At 43.1% G+C, this 21289-nt stretch overlaps 1 protein-coding gene across 1 annotated transcript in view; it reads right to left on the bottom strand.

Moving 5' to 3' along the window:
* The window catches only part of LOC115097885 (sodium/potassium/calcium exchanger 2-like), a 301887-nt gene extending 286576 nt beyond the window's left edge, over positions 1 to 15311 (bottom strand). Inside the window, exons 1-2 of the mRNA XM_029614039.1 lie at positions 15196 to 15311; positions 14359 to 14500 (exon numbers count right to left, since the gene is read on the bottom strand). The gene's annotated coding sequence lies outside the window, so the exon portion shown is untranslated. The remainder of the gene's footprint in view (positions 1 to 14358; positions 14501 to 15195) is intronic.
* Between the last annotated feature and the right edge of the window lie 5978 nt (positions 15312 to 21289).

Raw genomic sequence — 21289 nt, 5'->3', positions numbered from 1 at the left:
GAGGGGGCAATAGTGGGTTGAGATTAAATCGGCAATTAGGACATTAAGTCAGAGACAATAGTAAAGGGGAGAACACCCACACATTTGATTATCAGTAGGGCTGACCTGGTTTAAGAATAGGGTATAAGTAAAAATTTTTCTCATTTGCATGGGATGGATCAGCAAAAATCGCGTCAAATAGACGGGGTCTTCAGATATTCGAGGACTATGATATATTAAGGATCGCATCAAGGAAGAGAAAATTCCAGCGCCGGTGCAATCAATAAACATGAAGTAAAGGGGAGAACACCTACACATTGATCATCAGTAAGGCTAACCTAGTTTGAGCAAGGGCATAATAAGTTACAAAAATGTTTTTCTCATCCGCATGGGATGGATGGCAAAGATTAATCAGCAAAAACTGCGCCAAAGAGACGGGGTCTTCAGATATTTGAGGACTTTGATACACCAAGGATCGCATTAAGGAAGAGAAAATCCCAGCATCTGTGTAATCAATAAACATGAAGTAAAATTGAAGGAAACACGCCAGATATGCACAAATCATTAGGATCCAATTAAAGGCAATATCATATTAAAAACGTTTTAGATGTTTAGTTATGGGTGGACACAACTAAACAATCCAGGTCTCCGTCAAGTCCGCAAAGTAATTGACGGGTGTGGACATAGGTCCCCACCCAGGCACGCCCCCAGTTAGATCACATGGTGTTAAGAGAAATTGGAGTAGAAGGTAGGGAATGTAAGTGGACGTGGAGGGGACTAGTTCTCCACCAGGTCTGCAGTACATTAGCAGGACTATGGGTAAACAGAGGTGCTGGTCTCAACCAGGTCTGGCAGCGGTGATAGCGGGCCCAAATTTTAAAAAGAACATCGTAGAAAAATATAGGGTAATACTTTGAAAATCAGCACAAACTAAATGTGTGACATTGTTAAAACAAATGACACTAGAGTAAGAAGTAGAGTTATAGGTTGAACAAAGATATAAATAGAGTTAAGGAGAATGGTGCAGCGAGGATAGATATTCAAACCCAATTGAACACACTGAAGGTAGCCTCGGTTTGGGCAAGATAGGGAGGTGTGTACCCGCGGTAGGTATAAAAGCAGCCAGAATAGACAGAGACGCCAAGGCAAGAACGGAAGGCGTCGCTCACTTTTTAATGTTCCGTATATAAAGTAAGTAACAATCTCTTGAGAAGGTGGGAATATGACTATATTGAAAGAAAATTGATGAAATAATGTGTTTTAATTAGATATTATATACTCATAAATTTTATATGTTAAAGGTGATATCGATACTGTGAACCCGGTTTTGGACACAGTGGCAAATTCTCCCGCAGTCCCTGAAGCAGGCACATGGTGCGGAAACATGGCCAATGTCAGACGGGCAGATCCGAACCCATGAGAAGTAATAAGGGCAGCGGCCTTGATAAGTATATAATAATAAGAAAGCACAGTGGGTCGGATAAGCAGCCGGGGAGAAGGGATTTCATGAATAAATATTAGAAAAATAATAAAAAAGGAGACATTTTGTAAAATAATAAAGAATAATAGACGGGGGCAAACAAAAAGGATAACTGCAAATCGGTTATCCTTACATTGAGCCTCCGTAAAAAAAACCATCGAGCAAGGTTTTCCTTTGAAATCAGCAAAAGTTGGAGAATTGTGCAAGAAGGGAAAGAGGTTTGTTGGTGATTAGTGAATACTGGACAGAAAATAACCTCAATAATGACGACCAGTTTAACTACATGGGATAACACACTGTTCTTTTCTGAGGCCAGGCTGCAGGCACTTCTGGCAGCACCTTCAATATTCACTACACAGGACGGTCAAAAGCAAAATCAGTGGAACTCAGTAACAGCGTCACACAAAAAACTTATACGAACAGAATTACATGCTGGAACTCTGATAGAGTATTGTCGTGTACAAAGGATACCGTGGGGATTGAGAATACAGAAAGAACCAAGATTATATGGGGAGGATCCTGAGTTTTTACAAAATTGGAATAAGATCCTTAACAAATGCTCATTGGATCTGATGATCCTTATAATAGAGAAAGCTCAAACAGCAGTTCAAGTAAAGGAGGAAATAGAGAAAACCTTGGAGGAGATTCATGAAGAGGAACCGGAAGACAAATATCAACAATCCTTAAAAGATCTACAGGAACAAATGGATAAATTTAGGGAGGAAATTAAACAATTTAAGATGACAAAATTCACTCAAGATGAGGGAGATTACAAAAAGGGCAATGTATACCTGTGGATGTCAACCCAATATCATAAATATAGGAAGCCGAAAGTTACCTTTGCGGGGCTCATCAGATGATTCCTCGGAAGAAGAAACACGGCCGGGAAGACGCCCCACGGAGAAATCAGGGGACGAACATTCAGCTGAAGCAGACCCTCATTTTTTAGAGCATGCAACTACCCGCAAGGACGACAAACGATCAAAAGAAAGCCAGGGCAACATGAGACGCCCATATGGGCAGACAAGACAAACAAGGAACAAATAGAGACAACACAGGGGGCGGTGATTAACATATCATCGACACCCCTGACAGAGGCCCAAATAACTTTTTTAAACAAAGGTTTGTCCTTCACACCAATTAATCAATATACAGCGTTTGAAGGGGAAAAATACTTACACAGATTCATTAGACAATTACGGTTAAGACTATACTTTGCAAATTCAGCTACACAGGTACATCAAAGGGATGAACTAGCACCTCATTCCACGTGGGTACCCCCGGGACCAATAGATCCCGTAATTTATACATTTTCGGAGGTAGTACGTAAATAAAGCTTTAACAGAGTCATTCAACGACCATCACGAGTCCATAATTTAACCGCCGCTGAAACAATGGCACTTAGAGAGATTCGAGATAACCAACAAATTATTATAAAACCAGCCGACAAAGGCAGTTCAATTGTGATACAAGATAGGATTCAATACATAACAGAAGTGGAACGACAGCTTAATGACAGTGAATACTACCAGAGATTAACAGAAGATCCGACTAAGGAGATCAAGAGGATGATTGATTCCACAGTTGAACAGGCACTGAAAGCAAACTGGATCACAGAAAAGGAGGCACGTTTCCTAACAGTAAAACACCCGACATGCCCAGTATTCTACATGGTCCCTAAGATCCATAAATCATTGAAGTCCCCACCGGGACAACCAATAGTGTCTTCAAAAGGGTCGCTTCTTGAACCGCTGTCACGATTTGTGGACCGTTCACTGCGAGGATTTATTCCACAAATTACATCATACATACGCGATTCGGCACATCTGGTGACAATTTTACAAGATTACCATCCAAACCCAGGGTCAACATATTTGGTCACTATAGATGTTACTGCATTGTACACAAGCATCCCACAAAGTAAAGCTATTGATGTCATTACAAACACATTAACGTCAGTACAAACACGTCAGAGGGTTCCAAGTGCCTTCATTCGGGAATTGGCTAGCATTGCTCTACAAGAGAATTATTTCATGTTCTTGGGGAATTACTACAAGCAGATTAAGGGAACAGCTATGGGGGCCACCATGGCCCCCGATTTGGCAAATTTATACATGTCAGCTTTTGAGGAAAAGTGGGTATATCACAATCATTTTGATACTAACATAAAATTATGGAAAAGATTCATAGATGACATTTTTGTTATATGGCAAGGAGAAGAAGGAGAACTTCAGCAGTTTATGCAATGGCTTAATGGGTGTAACCCTCATCTACAGTTCACAAGCCAACACCACAAACAAAGTATAGCGTTTTTGGATATTCAGATAACATTAACACAGGAAGGGTTCAACTTTACAATTTTTCGCAAACCAACAGACAGAAACACACTGCTGCATTACTCCTCTTACCACCCAAACCATTTGAGAGACAATTTACCAGTGGGTCAATTCCTCCGACTAAGAAGGTTGTGTTCCTCAACATCAGATTTGGGACTTACGCACATCCCGGGGCTTGCAAGCGCCACCGAGCCTATTCAACATAGGCTCAGTGCGCACAGGGGGAACTTGGGGCAGGTTTTCAGGGGGTACGCGCATACCCCTTTGAAAATCTGCCCCTAATTGTACTAACCACATCCTCTGGCAACAAATTCCAGAGCTTTATTGTGCGTTGAGTGAAAAAGAGTTTTCTCCAATTAGTCTTAAATGTGCTGCTTGCTAACTTCACAGAATGTCCCCCTAGTCCTTCTATTATTCGAAAGTGTAAATAACTGTTTGCTTAATGGACAAAAAGAGACTGAAGAATGGGTGAGGCAGTGCAGTGGCTTTTGGCATGAATAGAACTGTGCACATCCATGAAAGTTCTAGAAGATAAGCTTGAGATATCAGTACCTGACTTTGTGCCTTCAGATGATGTCACCTAGTAATGCAGTCCCGCTTGTCCATGAGAAAAGACTGAATCAGCAGGGCTTGTTCCAAAGATGGAGGGGCCTGAACCAGGAAGCACAGCACTCTATCCATAAGAGGTCTCACTCTAGGGATGTGCATTCATTTAAAATGAATAGTCTATCCACAATGACTATACTACATTTGTTTGATTCATTTGCCTCCAAAAATGTATGAGCAAGAAAAACAAATGAAACATATGTCATTTGGTTTCATTCGTTTACATTACCCCATTGAAAAGCATTGGCTGGATTAAAAAGATAAGAGTCTGAGGCTGGGCAGGTCATGTGGGCATTTCCATAGCAACCAGCTCAGATACTTTTGACTCATGTCTTGGGGAGGCCGTGAAGAAGAGAATTGCAATTCTCTTCTTCACGGCCTCCCCGACAACTCCATCAAACCCCTCCAGTTGCTGCAGAATGCAACTGCAAGGATTCTTGCAAAGTCAAACAAAAGGGACCACATAACACCAATCCTTAAAAAGCTTCATTGGGAGAAAACAAGATGGCGCCCTGTGCGGGAGCATAGCCGTGAGCTCCGTACTTCTTATTGCCTATTTTAAGCTTTCTAGCGATATTTCTCTTGAAATGCCTCATAAAAGAAAGGGCAAAGTCCGGGTATATGCACCCGACCCAGACCTTGTAATCGGGCAACGGCTAATTACAGACTTTACCGCAAACGCACCAGAAGCGGGGAAGTTAGCCCCATTGGAGTTTTGACGAGAAGAGAGCCATATTCTCCCGGGGAACTTTCACTAACCCCCCCCGGATCCCAAAACGCCGGCTCGAGCTTTGCCCCTGGAGGACGTCGGAGGAGCTGAGTTACATACCCAAGCGGTTAAGACAACCCAGCAGGGTGGCCCAGAAGACGTCCCAAAGGCTAGTGATCCCGGAGGAGTCCTGCAAACTCGCGTGGTTGAGACGCCAGGAAATGAGGAGGAAATGGCGACGTCTACCTCCACAACATCGGGGGACCCAGGCGAAGGAGCTGGAAGCGGGGTAAGAAAATCTTTCACCCAGCAATTTACCAAGCCAGCGAAAATAACCCTTGATAATATCTGGGACCTCATGAATGGGATGATGGTCAAACTAGACAATCAAGCTCTGCAGCTTGAAAATATTTCGACCAAATTTGGGCTGCTGGAAAGAGATACACAGCAGAAATTTATAGAACAAAGTAACTCCATAAAACACATAACGGAGGATATTAAAAGTCTTCAGAAAACAAATGCCACAATAATATCAGAAAGAATTTCCACATTGAGAAGGTTAGAATCTATTGAGAACCATGTGAGACATTTAAATTTGAGATTTCTGAACTTTCCGATTATAATGAGGGAAATCCCTTTACTATCATTTAAGAAATATATTTCTGAAGTCTTAAAAATTCCACAACAGGAGATACCACCGGTTAAAAAGATATTTTTTCCTGCCAAAAAGAACAAGCACTCCGCTAACAGTTCCGCAACAAGGGTCAGACTTTCAAAATCTGACCGATTACCTGGAAAATTCTAACATAGAAATAATAGATCGTGCTGTCTTGTTTGTTTCCTTTTATGAAGAAAGTGATGTCTCCAAGATAATGAGAAATTACTTCAAAAATATTTCTACATTATTCTGCGATGGACTCATCCGTGTATACCCGGATTTGGCAAAATCTACGCAGCAGCGTAGAAAAGATTTTCTGCAGATGAGACCTGAGACTATAGCACTGGGGGCTAGCTTCAAATTGAGGTACCCCTGTAAGTGCATAATCCAACTGGCCAGGAATATATACATTTTCTTTTTACCAGATCAACTGAGGGCTTTTTTGTCTGGTAGGAGACCTCCCGATGAGAATTTGGGACAATAGAAATTAGGTGTGAAGCAGGGCAAAATTGTGAATAGATGTCGTGTGTACTCCTTGAAATTTCCTTTCTCTCCAAATTACCTATGTATTAAGAGAGTTGATATTGGTTATTTCTATCGTATATTGGAAATTTAAATTTTGTTTCCTAAAGGTCTCTGTAATTTCTGCTACAAATGATTTGTTTATATTTTGTTCAAAAGATGATAAATTAAAAAAAAAAAAAAAAAAAAAAAAAAAAAGCTTCATTGGCTCCCAGTCAAATTCAGAATCCTCTACAAGCTTCTATCAATTACTCACAAAGTCATTCTCAACATTGCCCCACTGGACCTCTCAACCCCCCTGCAATTTCATACTTCTACCCGTCCTCTTAGATTAGCGCAAAGAGGCACTCTCAGAGCACCTACAATCAAAACCTCCCTAGGCAGAAGAGCGCTTTCTGCCGCAGGCCCCAAACAGTGGAATTTGCTTCCTCCCGACCTTAGACAAGAAAAATGCCCTACGACTTTCAAGAAGAGACTTAAGACGCTACTGTTCAGACAAGCCTTCCCATAACCACTCATCAAGGCCACCTCCTTCACGGACTCACCTCCCAAGTGGAGAATCCTAAGCTCACCCTTTTACTCTGCCTAAGCTATCCAGTACTGATTTTTGTTTCATTAAAGCTATGTTAACCCACATTCCTTCCATCCCCCCATCTCTTCAACCCCTCCCTTAGATTTCTCCTTTTCACCCCAACTACACAATTCATTTAGCTCTTAACAGTTCGATTTGTTATATTTTCCCTTTGCTTATGTTGTATCCAAGTTTCTCCTCCTGTTCTATGTAAGACAATTTTTGTCACTGTTTGTTCAAGGTTGATATGTAAACCGGAGTGATAATTAACTCTGTTTTTTGAACTTCGGTATGGAAAAAGTTATAAATAAATAAAAAGTTATAAATACATAAATAAATAAATGTCTGACCTTAGAGGAGAACCAGGATCCGTTGTCAAGGAAACCAGACTGGCAAAGCAAGGGAACATATCAGAGGGAAGCATTTTTCTAAATCAGTAAATAACTGAACTTTCCATCTTTCTTATTGTATTCCCTGACTGTTTCAGCTTGCAGTTGGATTCTCTCACTCATATAGGCCACATCCTGCTTTGCTGTTAATTTGCACAGGCTTTAAATTTATTTTTTAACATCTCATCACTGTCACTGATATAGAGGAAGGTTAGTATTTTCCATCATCCCCTTCTCTCCTCCTGGGGAAAAGCACTATAGGCTGACTGTCTGGCAGTGGAACTTTATGCAGTGATTTATTAAATTTTAAACCTGTTGCTAACCAGTGTAGTACCAGTACTGTAGCTGAATTCTGCCACAGAGAGGCTATTTTAACTCTCTTTGTTTGGGTCTGTGTCTGTTCCCACCACAGGTACAGCCAGCACTTTGTGGATTAATTTATTTTGTTACTGCATTTAAATTACTAGTGCACTCACTGCACTTCTGTTTTACCAGTAGTGCTCTCAGCATTATACCATTCTTTCCGTGTTATGAGACTTCCTGAAGTCAAATTGAGAGGGGTGGAGAATATTATGGTCTTCCAGATAGTCATAATTTTAGATATGAAGGGAAGGTTAGAGATAGGATGGTAGTTTGAAGGGTTGGTGGGGTCAAGGGTAGGTTTTTTGAGAAGAGGCTTGACAACAGCAAGCTTGAGAGGGTCTGGGACTTTGCCATGGGAGAGGGAGCAGTTGATTATGTCAGACAGGGGTTTCGCAATGATGGAGGGAATGGAAAGGCATGCTTTAGTGGGGAGAGTGTCAGAGGTGTCAGATGTGTGTAGCAGTGTAGCAGGTTTGATTTATATATATATATTTATATATAAAAAATGATAAAAAATAAAAATAGAGATAGCACCAGACTTTAGCAGGCTCAGAGTCCTCTCCAGGACAAAAAAACACATTAATATCAGGACATCAAAAGAAGCAGTGCAGAAATCTGTGGCTACGATTCCATCCTTACTCTTCCTCTGCTGTTTCCATGTTACTCCTGCCCCAGGGCCTCTCTGGATTTCTCTGTCGTCAGCCCTCTCCCATCTCCCCTCTCCAACACCTTTTTCTTTCTCTGTCTCTTGTTAACTGTGACCTGGAAATAACAGTGTGTGCTAAAAGTTAACACCTGGAGCTGAGACAGTATGGGAAGGAGAGCATGCCATACCATTTCTTTGCACATCCGCTAAAGCCTAACTTGCATCTGACGTCCCTTCATCAACATGCATACTATTCCTAACCCTTAGTGCATAGGTCCCCGAATGTTCTGTTTATCTGGATGTCTATGGCATTTTATTTATTTATTTATGGTATTTAAAGTCTGGCTTTTCACAGCAGTGATCAAATGAGAGGACAGAAATTCAATGAAATGCCTAAAAACAAATATAAATTATGCATCAATGTTTTAAACAACTATTTCCTATTAACAATAGAGCAGTAAATAATGTGTGGTATATATGATGCTACTTTTGGATGGCTTTAGTATTAACTGTATATAAAAAATAAACACCTTAAAATATTGCCCTTCAAATATCTCACTCACACACACACACACACACACTTTAAAGACTACTGTTTTAATTAAGTGCCTGAATGCCACAAGCTGATTACATTTCTTCAAGCCCACACAAAGTCTGTTTCAGGAGCACATGTTTAAACTCTTAAATGCATAAGTTTAAGGCAACTTATTATTAAAGAAACAATATTTTACTTGTAGAAGAATTGCTTTTCAACAGAAGTTAAAAGAAACAAAACAACTTTACACTAACCTTCTAAACTTATCAATCTGCATTTTCACAAAATGTTTATACATCCAAATAGTCTTATTCCCAAAGCTGACAGGATGTTTCAGGAATGGATACTTGGGCTGGGGCAGGGTTGGCGCAACCCACAGGGAGGAGCCCCACAGGTCTCCATCGTCGGCAGGAGGAGCTGGCATGGGCAGAGGCTCAACTGAGGCTTCACCACTACCAACCCTCATTCCCCTTAGGTTGAGCCCTCAGGTACCGGGGCCAGCTGGACTTATTTTATTTATTTATTTAGATTTTTATATTCTGTTTTTCACACTTTTTCAGCACTTCAAAGTGGATTCATTATGCGCGGGCCTCTGTGAAGGTGGAGATCATATGCTAGGAAGACTGGGCAGATTAGCACAAGAGGACAGAGACGAAGTCCGGTTGGACAGCGATCAGGGCAGGTGGACCTCAAACGATGTTGTGGTACAGGCAGGTGGAAGTCAGCAGCATCAGGTCCAGAGCTGGGGGCCAAACCAGGAATCCAAGAAAACATGGAGGAAGATGGAGGACCACAAGGAGACTAGAAGCAGGACCAAGGAACAAAAGACACCAGGTGACCAAAAACTGGGCACAGAAATACTGAGGCAAGCAATCTTCAAGGAAGAACACCTATTTCCGAGGTGTGGAGCAATAAGGGAAGTGGCCTTTTAAGGCTCAAGGCAATTGTGTCATCAGAAGGGGACAGTGGAGTTTTTCCCGCCGCAGTCCTGTAACACCAGCAGAGGGGTGTGCGCACCTATGAAGGACATGCCACATGGGATCCATTCAGCAGTGTCCCCACCACATGATATGGCAACCTGGGACCAAGCTGGGAGGCGGCACTTGTGCCGGGGACGACGGTGCAGCACACAGAGCAGGCCCCATTGCTCTGGAACACCATAGAACCAGTTGTGCCAGGTATGAGGGATAGCCTGCATACCGCCAAGCATAGCAGTACCCTTCTCTTAAGCTCCCCCCTCCAAGGGTTGTAATTTTGTGTGGGTACCGACCATAGAGAATCCATCGGGCCATTACAGGCCTCTTGATTCAGGAGATGTGTTCTATAACCAAGCGATTGATTTTGTCCCATAGTTCATGCAATTCCGGGGACAGAACCTGAACCTCCGGCGAGGGAATGGTCTTCCCTGGATTGCTTGGACAGAAGACAGAATCAAATGGACATAAGGGTTTCTTTCTCTTCACTTGCTGAAGAAGGGTATGCACGATTTGTATCTCCTCCTCTCTCTTGGAGAGCTGGGACTTAATCTCCTTCACACCGAGTGGTCTCTTTCTAAGTTTTTATGTTTGGACTTCTCTTGACTCAGTTGTTCTTTGAGTTGTCCATAAACTATCCTGAGCGTGATTTCCTGGAGATATTTGGGTTTCCTTGGATCTCTGACGAGGAGTTGGAAGTGTCGGAAAGGTAGTCACCATGAGCACTGGTTGGGACAAGTCTTGGAGTGCTGCGCAAGCTGTCGAACATCCTCATCCCCAGCAGATGAACTCCAATGTGGACCAGTCAAACTCAGGTTGGGGTTTCTCCAACCAGGACAGGCCTAATATTATCGGACTCACAGCTTGGGGTAGCACCAGGAGACTAACAACTTCCGTATGGGCAGTGCCAATATGAAGTGCATATAGCACTAATTAAGAAATCCCCGGCACAATTTGGGGTTCCCGGCATACCGAGGTGATGTGGGAAGTGGAATTGTTGGCTGGTAGGCTTCAGGGACCGGCACTAGACCTGCAAGTTGCTCTGGCAGAGCCACGGGTATAGGTAAAGTGTCCAAGCATGCAGGAATGTGGTTTATGTCTGCAACCATAAGTTCCTGTGCTGTCTGGAGGGCTAGCAGTTTTTGGGCTAGGCTGGGAATGGTCTTCAACACAGCTAGAACCTCCAGGTCTATGGCCTCGGCAATCTGTTGTGGGAGTGGACCCTTGGGCCGAGGCAGGGTTGAAACAACCCACAGAGAGGAGCCCCACAGATCCTCTTAGGTTGAGCCCCTTGAGTACCGAAGCATGCTGAACTTAGGCATGGGCCTCTGTGAAGGTGGAGATCTGTCGCTAGGAAGACTTGGCAGACCAGCACAAGAGGACATAGACAAAGTCCAGTTGGGCAGTAGTCAGGGCAGGTGGAGGTCAAGCAACGTCATGGTACAGGTAGTGGTCGAGGCAGGCAGAAGACAGCAGCATCAGGTGTGGAGCTGGAGGTCAAACCAGGAATCCATGAAAACATGGAGGAAGATGGAGGACCACAAGGACTAGAACTGAGGAATAAAAGACACCAGTTGATGAAAGACTGGATGCAGGAACACAAAAGACTGAACACTGTAGCAAGCACTCTTCAAGGGAAGAAGACCTATTGCCGAGGTGAAGAGCAACAAGGGGAGTGTCATCAGAAGGGGCCATGGGGCTTTTCCCACCATGGTCCCTTTAACTGACCAGCAGAGGCGCATGCGCACCTAGAAAGGATGCACCACTTGGGGTCCCTTTGGTGGTGTCCCTGTCATGAGATCTGGCAGCCTGGGACCAAACAGGGAGACAGCACTCATGTTGGAGACAGCAGTGCAGCGGACAGAGCAGGTCCCATTGCTCCGGAATGCTCATAGCCAGTCGAGCCAGGGATGAGGTGAGAGCGGTGGTCTGCGGAGATAGCCAGCAAGCCACACAGGATGCATAAATTGAAAAACTGCTGGTTTGGAAAAAAACATTTTGGACATTATTGACTCTCACTTTCTATTCCAAGGCATTTTGTAAATTCATCATCTCAAAAGACAACTAAGCTAGTATAAAAATGTTAATGGGAAACCTGAAGAGGATAAACATTTGGAAAAAAAAAAATACATGTAGCAACTACCATCATTTATCAAATAATCACTTATTACCAGTGCCCCCAGGCTCCTGAGATTTGGGAGATATCACCTAATTAGCCTGTTGCTGCATAATTTACATCCTGCCCTACAATAAGCAAAGCTGAATCTCCCCCCACTTCCTAATTCAATCATCTGAAGAAAACTACAGAGTGTCTACCTTTATTCTCAGCTCTCTCTCTCCCTCTCTCTGCTTCCTGCTCCAGCCCCTTCCTTTGCAAGCAGCCTGAAAAAACAGGAAGGAAGGGGCTGAGGCTAAGGTTGGAGCAGACAGAGCAAATTGGAGAAAAGGCACTCAGCTTCCTAAATGGGGAGGGGTGAGGTTGGAATGGGACAGAGAAAGCAATCAGAATGTTTGATCCTTCGATAATCTCTTACATCAAACAAAAGATAACTTTGATATAATTCCTGGATGGAGTGATGAAATTTGTCTAAAGGTACATCTTTTACAAAAGGTGCATATGTGGCCAATCATATATCAGCTACAAAAACCTGGACGTGTCTTGGACGTTTGCAATTGCTACTGTCTCACGGCAATCAGAGAGGGCATTCGTTTCAATTCATAGTTGCCTTGATGACTGACAGTGCTACTCATGAGTTTCAAACTGGTGTTAATTCAACCTCTTTTTGTGTCTATTTTACCATGTTTCTAATATAGGTGCACATATCTGAAGAGACCCGCTGGTCTCCACTAGGAGACCCTAGATCCTTGCCTTTAGACAAGATAGCAGTTAGGAAGATACACTGCTATCAGCACCTCCCCCTGAGGACGTCAGAGATGGTTGGATCCCTGCCTAGAAGGGAGGATCAGGCCAGTAAGAAGTAAGAAGTGTGGTCTTTTGAATTGACTTCCAGAGAGTGAGGCGCTGCTTTTAGTTATCCCTGCCTGAGTTAGGACCTGCCCACCTAACCTGGGGATTTGACAAAAAGAAGATTATTTTCAGTGCACTCCATGCCCGTGAGCATCTGCCTCCTGTTAGTTTTGCGAAGAGACATCTGTTTGGAATTTCACTGGTTTCAGATTTTTATTGAGGGCTGAGACCCTGGTTCATCCCCGGTGAGGGGGACATGCCCCAGATCCGGAGGCCAGGGAGCAGAAGATCTGAGAGCCCCTCTCCATTCCAGTGAAGGGGTTACAGTGATTGCTTTCATCATCAGTGGAAGTGCTGGCACTGTTAAAGTTATTTTCTTCCTTTTTTGGTTGTGAGAAGGTATTTACACCACCCCCTCTTAAATTTGGACCTGGGCTATAATTGCCAGGTTCCTGTGCAACATCAGACTCCCTCCTCAAGAGAGGACATGGTCAGAGGAGGTCGAGTAGAAGAAGCAGGATTGTTTTGGACACCCACAACTGGATCTCTAACCTTGGGAACCCAGGACACAGGCTGGGGAAAGACCAGGACTCTTGTTGGAACTCAGGTACGAATCTTTGGGCTTTGGGGATCTTCACAACTAGATTTTCTATGCCAAGCTGGGTCACTTATCCATTCAGAGCAGGAAGGGGTAAGCAGCCTGCCAGAGAATAGCACCAGGGACACATACTCACAGGAAAGTGGAAGAATCCACTTTGTAAATACCTAGTTGGCGCACAGATGTGAAGTGGATCAGTTGTCTTATGTGATTGGAGATTTACTTAATTCTGAAGAATCCAAGTAAAATTAATTTTGAACACCCACAACGTGTCCTTCTTGTCCCTGCAGCACTAACATTATCAATGAGTATAATACTAACACACAGAGGAAAGAAAAATCTCCCACTGCCTGGACCTAGAAAGTTAGCTTTCTCCCCAGTAGAAAGAACCCACTCCTAGGGACATTGAGATTTGGAAAACTGACAGAAGAAGATAGCCCCAGAAACAAAATTATTTTATGCACCCTCAGGATATATACCTTTCTGTAATATTACCAAACTGCTGATACTGAAGGCGTTTTCAGGTTACCTAAGTTAATATATTCAGAAAGTCAAGGGCTTTCTCTAGAAAATATAAAAATGTGTGACGCTGCTCCTTGGGAAGGAGCTCATACTTCCAGCTCTTGCAGAGCACCACTGACCCACTCATAGCAAGGCTGGGGATAAGGGGTCTGTAAATTTAGGGACAGGATACGTCAGTAGGACCGCTGAGAGGATCACACTCTCAGTCCAACAAAATCCAGTCCACACAAGAAAGCAGTGCTGCAAACAGAAACAACTTTACTTAGTAAAAAAAATTGGAGAAACCAGCAAGCATAAAAATCAAATGACCAGAGTACCTAAATCCAATAATAGAGTACAGTTTATTCTAGAACTTAAAAAAAAATTTGCATACACAGTCACAGTTCTCATGCTGCTTAAGTTCAATTAGTACATTTGTTTCTTTAGCATTCTCCCTCATGCGTTTTACTTCTCTAGACCCAGAAAAATGTAGAGAATTCTTCTCTTTCAAAATTCCACCCACCTGGCTGGCTTGCCTAGAATAAATTCTCCCGCTGTTTTCGGGTAGTAAGATCTTCTTGAATTGGCCCCTTGCTACTTGTAGACTAGAATCTCTTTCTTCCATAGAGCAGACTGGAAGCCCCAGCACAGAGGGCACCCCTTGGCTGCTCTCCCAGGAAAAAAAAAATGGTGAATTCACAGGGAACACTTTTTTCTACATAACACCATAAAACGTTGCAAAATACAGAAAGGAAAATAGGTTAGACATTTGACACTCAAATCTTCAAAGTACTTCCATTCTTGAATGCAGCACACTGAGTGGTACCTTCCCAATGCTTTCTGTGGCCAGCACAGAGTTACACTCAGAAAGGAGTTGATGTAATGTTGCCACCTGCTGACAAAAAGTATTTAATACATGGCACCCACAAATCACAGGATGTTTTCCTTTAACCAAGAAAAATAAGATGTACGTAAATATGTTAAAGTTTTGCAGGCATTCCAACATCTTAGACTTCATGAAGAAAGTCAAACCAATTTCATGGATTTATACACCAGTATGGAGCACATTATAACATATGTGAACCCACCATTCTGTGAACCGAGTCCTGTTATTCCTCGTGGAAAGGGAAAGAAAAAAAAAAACCACCCACAGGAATACAAGCTACCTAGTCTCCACACAAAATCATCCTCTAGTTACACTGTGAACCAATGGAAAACATTTCATTAGTGCACTCCACTGCACTAATCTCCAGGGTGGAGAAGAAGGCACACCAAAAACATCTGTAAAAGCTCTGAGTTAGGGCAACCTCCACCTCTGTACATTCTCTGTTTGGGAGAAAATATCCTCTACAATTATTACCTGGGTGTCTGGATAGAGGATTAACCTAAAGCCAGTTAAGATCTCTGAGTTGGAGAAATTAAAACTCCTTATTACCAGTCACTCTGTGCATCAGCTTCATTTTGTCATTTTCCTGCTCATTGTATAGCAGAAGTCTGAGAATGGGGTGGGGGAGGGGGGTTTGATGGTTTATAATCTGTACTGGGGAGCGGTACAGGGGCCGCACAAGCAGCTTTGATTGGAGCAATTAGTAGCAGCAGCTGCAGGGTCTAAAACTGAGAGGTGCTGAGGAGGGGGGTTGCCATGACTACAAAGGCGGCATATTTGAATGCAACTCTGTATTAAAGGCTAATTGCAAATGAGCAGAAGGGAGATGTTTGACATTGAAACTTTTTATTTTTTCAGCACTGGTCGTGGATTGATTTGAGGGCAGAAAGAAAGAGAGTGAGGAATTTGGAGACATAGAATAGAAAAATTATGTTGCAGCTCCCTTTAAAAGCAATTTTTTTTCCTCTATTGCAAGTCCAAACTTCTTTAATACACATTTCTGAGTCTTCTGGCTCATGCACGAGGATTATTCTTGCAGATGTCGGACAATATAAAGAACTTTAGTGCAGAAGGACTTAGCAGGTCTCATCTAGCGTTTGCTGAAAGTTTGCTGTTGGGTGTGCCACAGGAAATCAGTGTTATGTGATAGAGGATCGAAGCAAGCAGCAGGTTTCTGAACCAGCACTGTGGTATTCTCTGAAGTCCTCGCAGGTCACCACAGCTGTTTTATTTATTTATTTATTTATTTATTTATTACAATACAAATGCTAATTCAGTCTCTTAAATTTGAATTACAGTCACAGGTTTTAGAATGTATCAGCAGGATGTGTCAGTTTGGTGTAAATAACGTGAGTACGCAGGTAAAGGTGTGCATGCTCACATTAAAAAAAAAAAGCATTTTGATGATTTGATGAATTACTCCCCTCCTCTCCACCACTCCTCTGCACGTGTGCCACGAGCAGCGCGCATTCTTCTGTCTGCAGGAAAAAGCGAGCTTATAGGTGGGAAAAGGGCAAGCATGCACGGTGCTTGCATGCTATGCGCCAGCTTCAGTGCTCATGGGACTACTGCCCTCTCCAACTTGAAATTTCCAATTAAAAATAAATAAATGAATAAAGCCAAAACCAATATCAGTTATGTACTTCTGGTCACAGGAGTAGAATGAAAGTGGATAAATAAATTCCTGGGTAAATTGGGTGCCTGTAAATTGTCCCCTCCGCCCTAAATGTGACTAAAAATGCACGTGCTTTTCCACATGGTGCATGCTGTTAGTCGCATTTAGGGGGAGCTCCTGGGGGAGGGAGCATGCTTTAGGTGGCATTTGAAAATAATGCACATAGGAGATCATTTTTAAAGGGCTTAACCTGTGTAAACGTAGTGCATATTGTAGCAATTTTCAAAAGCCCATTTATGCCCGTAGAACCTTTTGACAATTCAGTTCTATGGAGTGTATTTTCAAAGGACCTTATGTGGGTAAAAGTAGCAATTATCAAAAATCCTTTTGCATGCACAAAGCCTTTTGAAAATTACCTCCTTAGATTTTATTTTCAAATCTACTGCACATTATTTGGGGGTTTTTGTATTTCATGATCTCAAGGTGTCCAAACAATTGATTAAGGTGATGGCAAAAGCCAAAAAGTTGCTTGTTTGTAGGGATGTGAATCGTGTCCTCGATCGTCTTAACGATCGATTTCGGCTGGGAGGGGGAGGGAATCGTATTGTTGCCATTTGGGGGGGTAAAATATCGTGAAAAATCGTTAAAAATCGTTAAAAATCGAAAAATCGAAAAACCGGCACATTAAAACCCCCTAAAACCCACCCCCGACCCTTTAAATTAAATCCCCCACCCTCCCGAACCCCCCCCCAAATAACTTAAATAACCTGCGGGTCCAGCGGCGGTCCGGAACGGCAGCGGTCCGGAACGGGCTCCTGCTCCTGAATCTTGTCGTCTTCAGCCGGCGCCATTTTCCAAAATGGCGCCGAAAAATGGCGGCGGCCATTGACGAAAAAGATTGGACGGCAGGAGGTCCTTCCGGACCCCCGCTGGACTTTTGGCAAGTCTCGTGGGGGTCAGGAGGCCCCCCACAAGCTGGCCAAAAGTTCCTGGAGGTCCAGCGGGGGTCAGGGAGCGATTTCCCGCCGCGAATCGTTTTCGTACGGAAAATGGCGCCGGCAGGAGATCGACTGCAGGAGGTCGTTCAGCGAGGCGCCGGAACCCTCGCTGAACGACCTCCTGCAGTCGATCTCCTGCCGGCGCCATTTTCCGTACGGAAAATGGCGCCGGCCATACGCGTATGGCCGGCGCCATTTTCCGTAAGAAAACAATTCGCGGCGGGAAATCGCTCCCTGACCCCCGCTGGACCTCCAGGAACTTTTGGCCAGCTTGTGGGGGGCCTCCTGACCCCCACGAGACTTGCCAAAAGTCCAGCGGGGGTCCGGAAGGACCTCCTGCCGTCCAATCTTTTTCGTCTATGGCCGCCGCCATTTTTCGGCGCCATTTTGGAAAATGGCGCCGGCTGAAGACGACAAGATTCAGGAGCAGGAGCCCGTTCCGGACCGCTGCCGTTCCGGACCGCCGCTGGACCCGCAGGTTATTTAAGTTATTGGGGGGGGGGGTTCGGGAGGGTGGGGGATTTAATTTAAAGGGTCGGGGGTGGGTTTTAGGGGGTTTTAGTGTGCCGGCTCACGATTCTAACGATTTATAACGATAAATCGTTAGAATCTGTATTGTATTGTGTTCCATAACGGTTTAAGACGATATTAAAATTATCGGACGATAATTTTAATCGTCCTAAAACGATTCACATCCCTACTTGTTTGGTTACATAGGGAGAGGAATGGTCAACAGAAAGAAGGAAGTGATATTGCCCCAATATAGAGCCCTGATAAGACCTCATTTGGAATAATGTGCACAATTCTGGAGACCGCACCTTTCAAATGATATAAATTAGATGGAGATGGTCCAGAGGGTGGCTGCTAAAATGATCAGTGGTCTTTGTTATAAAGCATATGAAGCAGGGCCTCCCCTTCTATTCATGCAATTGGTTAGGGCCCCCAGGATGGGTTACTTCAATAACTTCTCATTATATTTCTCTCTCTCTCTCTCTCTCTCTCTCTCTATATATATATATGAAGGGTATCCACTAGACAGCCACACTGCAGACAGTGGCTCACAGCCCCTGTTTTGTTTCTCTTCAAGTTGCTGAAAGGAATAAGCATGCAAAAGTGCACACATACATGAGCACAGAGATGCAGAAACCACACACCAGACACAGAGAGAATCAGATACCTCATACTCAGGCAGACAGAGACACACTGCACCCAGACCGACAGAGAGTGAAACAGCCAACCATATAAAAGAGTTCGTTGAAGCAGCTAAAAAGCTGCTTCAACGAACTCTTTTTACATCCTCTCTGCTCTAATTATATAAACCCTCCATCCCCCCTCCCTTTATTCTTCTCTCCCCCCATGGATTCAGAGTTTCGCCCACCCATCCCGACCCCCTCTCCCCTACTCAACCCATTCCCATTCCTCCCTGATCGCTTCGAATTGCCAATGCAGAAGTAAATTATCTTAGACTACTTTTAACAAATTCCTGTAAGACATCAGTACAATTAGGAACTAGGAATATTCCATAATACCATATTTTTGACATTGTCTTTTTTGGCTATTTATTTCTTCTTTAAATGCTATTTAGAAAAGCTCAATCTAAAACATTAAGATTTAGACATATAAGACTTTGTTGTGCCATGTATATTTTGCTCTTATGTTTGTTTTAGCCATGTATATTTTGCTCTTATGTTTAAATGTTATTCAAAAAAGTTATACAATATGTTACTCAAAAAAAGTTCTTTGTTATATGTAATTGCCCACAAGCAAGCTTATTCAACTGTTCTCTGTAAACCAATTTGATTTACATATAATGTAAGAAGATCGGCATATAAAAACCATAAATAAATAAATAAATAAAATATAGACATAGACCTCCAGACACAGAGAGTCTCAGTAACCTCATGTCCAGGCAGATACAGAGATACAGAAACCCAACTCTCAGAAAGGCACTGAGACAGATAGACCACACCTAGACAGAAAAACAGACACACATCACACCCAGATAGAAGAAATAAACACCGCAGACAAAACAGAGAGAAAGTCATAGACACACCACATCCAGACAGACAAATGCAGGCAAAGCACACCCAGATACAGGCAGACAGATTACATCACACAGAGAAACACAGACCACAGCACACCAGACAAACACAGAAACATACATGCTGGACCCAGACCCAGAGTGAAACACATCACATCCAGACATACAGGCCACACACCACAATGGTAAGGGCTGGAAAATGTTTCAAAAAACAGGTGCCAGCCAAACTTTTTTAGGAGCTGAGAAACTCCATCTCACCCTGTCCAGCATTTTTTTTTTTTTTTGCTTTTTTACTGTTTTTACTATTTTTTTCTATTTTTTTCTCTAGTTTTGTATTTTTTTTTACAGTCATCCATCAAAATACGTTAGGGTGTTATAATGCATGGGGTTTTAATGTGCCGGTTTTTCGATTTTTCGATTTTTCGATTTTTTAACGATTTTTCACGATTTTTCACGATATTTTACCCCCCCAAACGGCAACAATACGATTCCCTCCCCCTCCCAGCCGAAATCGATCGTTAAGACGATCGAGGACACGATTCACATCCCTAGTATAAATAGATGACTAATAGGCAACCCTTGTAAAGAGTTTCTCTCTCTCTCTTTCTCTCTCTCTGATTTGCATATTCAAGTTTTTTATACTTTTTGCCTTTATTCTCCCTTTTCCATTTCCTCATTCTCTCTGGCCTTTTGGCCGCTCCCCTACCTCATCACTTCTTTTCCCTGATGTGGGCTCCAGATCTCTCTTCCTGGGTGGGGATTCCAAGGCAGCAGGAACTCCTCCTGGGCTGAAGCCTGAGGGCGGCAGCTCTTCCTGGGTTGTGGAACACCACAGTGACTCTTTCCATATCTAGTTCTGCCGTAGAGTAAGCAGCTCTTCACTCAGGTCCACCACAGCAGAAGCAGCTTCTCTCGCTGGCCCACTGAAAGATAAATTGCTAAAGCCATGGCATGCTTACTACTTTTACTACGTTCTGGCCACTCCCTCCCTTCTGAGCTTGCAATGCTCCATAGCACAGAGACTCAACAATGCAGCCATTTCTTTCCTCCTTGATGGGGAAGCCAGTGTGCCCCCCTTCTGCATTGTTTATGCCTCGCCCCCCACCCCATTTGCTCACCCCTACCCTAGAGGAAAGGCGAGATAGAGGAGATAAGATAAAGACATTTAAATACCTCAGAGGTATCAATGCACAGGAGGTGGGTTTCTTTAATGGAAAGGAGACTCTGGAACGAGGGACTAGGTATTTTGCTGACAATAATAAAGGTAAGCATAATAGGAATAGAATAGTTAAAAGTGCAGATAATGAAATCTATACTTCATTTAAGGATATTTCTAAATTATTTCTGGATTTTTATTCTAGTCTTTATTTTTCCAGATCACAAGAAGAGGAGCATAATATTTGCTGCTTTCTGGAGAAGTTAGATCATCCAACTAAATCCCAAAATGAGAGGAACAGATTAGAGAAGCCCACTAAGAATAATGAGATATTGAATGCTTTCTCTTTACTAAATATGTCTACTGGTTTGGATGGGTTTCCAGTTGAATTTCCTTATAAGGTTTTTGCTCCGGAGCTCAGTTCTAAATTGAAGCAATTTGGTTGAGCAGAAAACCACCAAAATCTAGTCCACCCGGCCTTGATCTTGGATACTGCCAACTAGCGCCGGCAACTCAGGTAGGGGATCTTGGTGTCCAAATCGATGAAAGTTTATCTATGAAGATGCACATTAGCAAACTGATCAAATCTGGTTTCCACAAATTACGAATCCTGAGCCTACTGAAACCTCTACTAAGCACCTCTTCAGCCTTTCCTCATAGGGGAGCTGTTCCATCCCCTTTATCATTTTGGTTGCCCTTCTCTGTACCTTCTCCATCGCAACTATATCTTTTTGGAGTTGCGGCGACCAGGTGCGGTC

Source organism: Rhinatrema bivittatum, chromosome 1, assembly GCF_901001135.1.
Source record: "Rhinatrema bivittatum chromosome 1, aRhiBiv1.1, whole genome shotgun sequence".
NCBI classification, from domain to species: Eukaryota; Metazoa; Chordata; class Amphibia; order Gymnophiona; family Rhinatrematidae; genus Rhinatrema; species Rhinatrema bivittatum.
The sequence above is the reverse complement of the archived record's forward strand: the minus strand, read 5'-3'. Positions and strand labels throughout refer to the sequence as shown.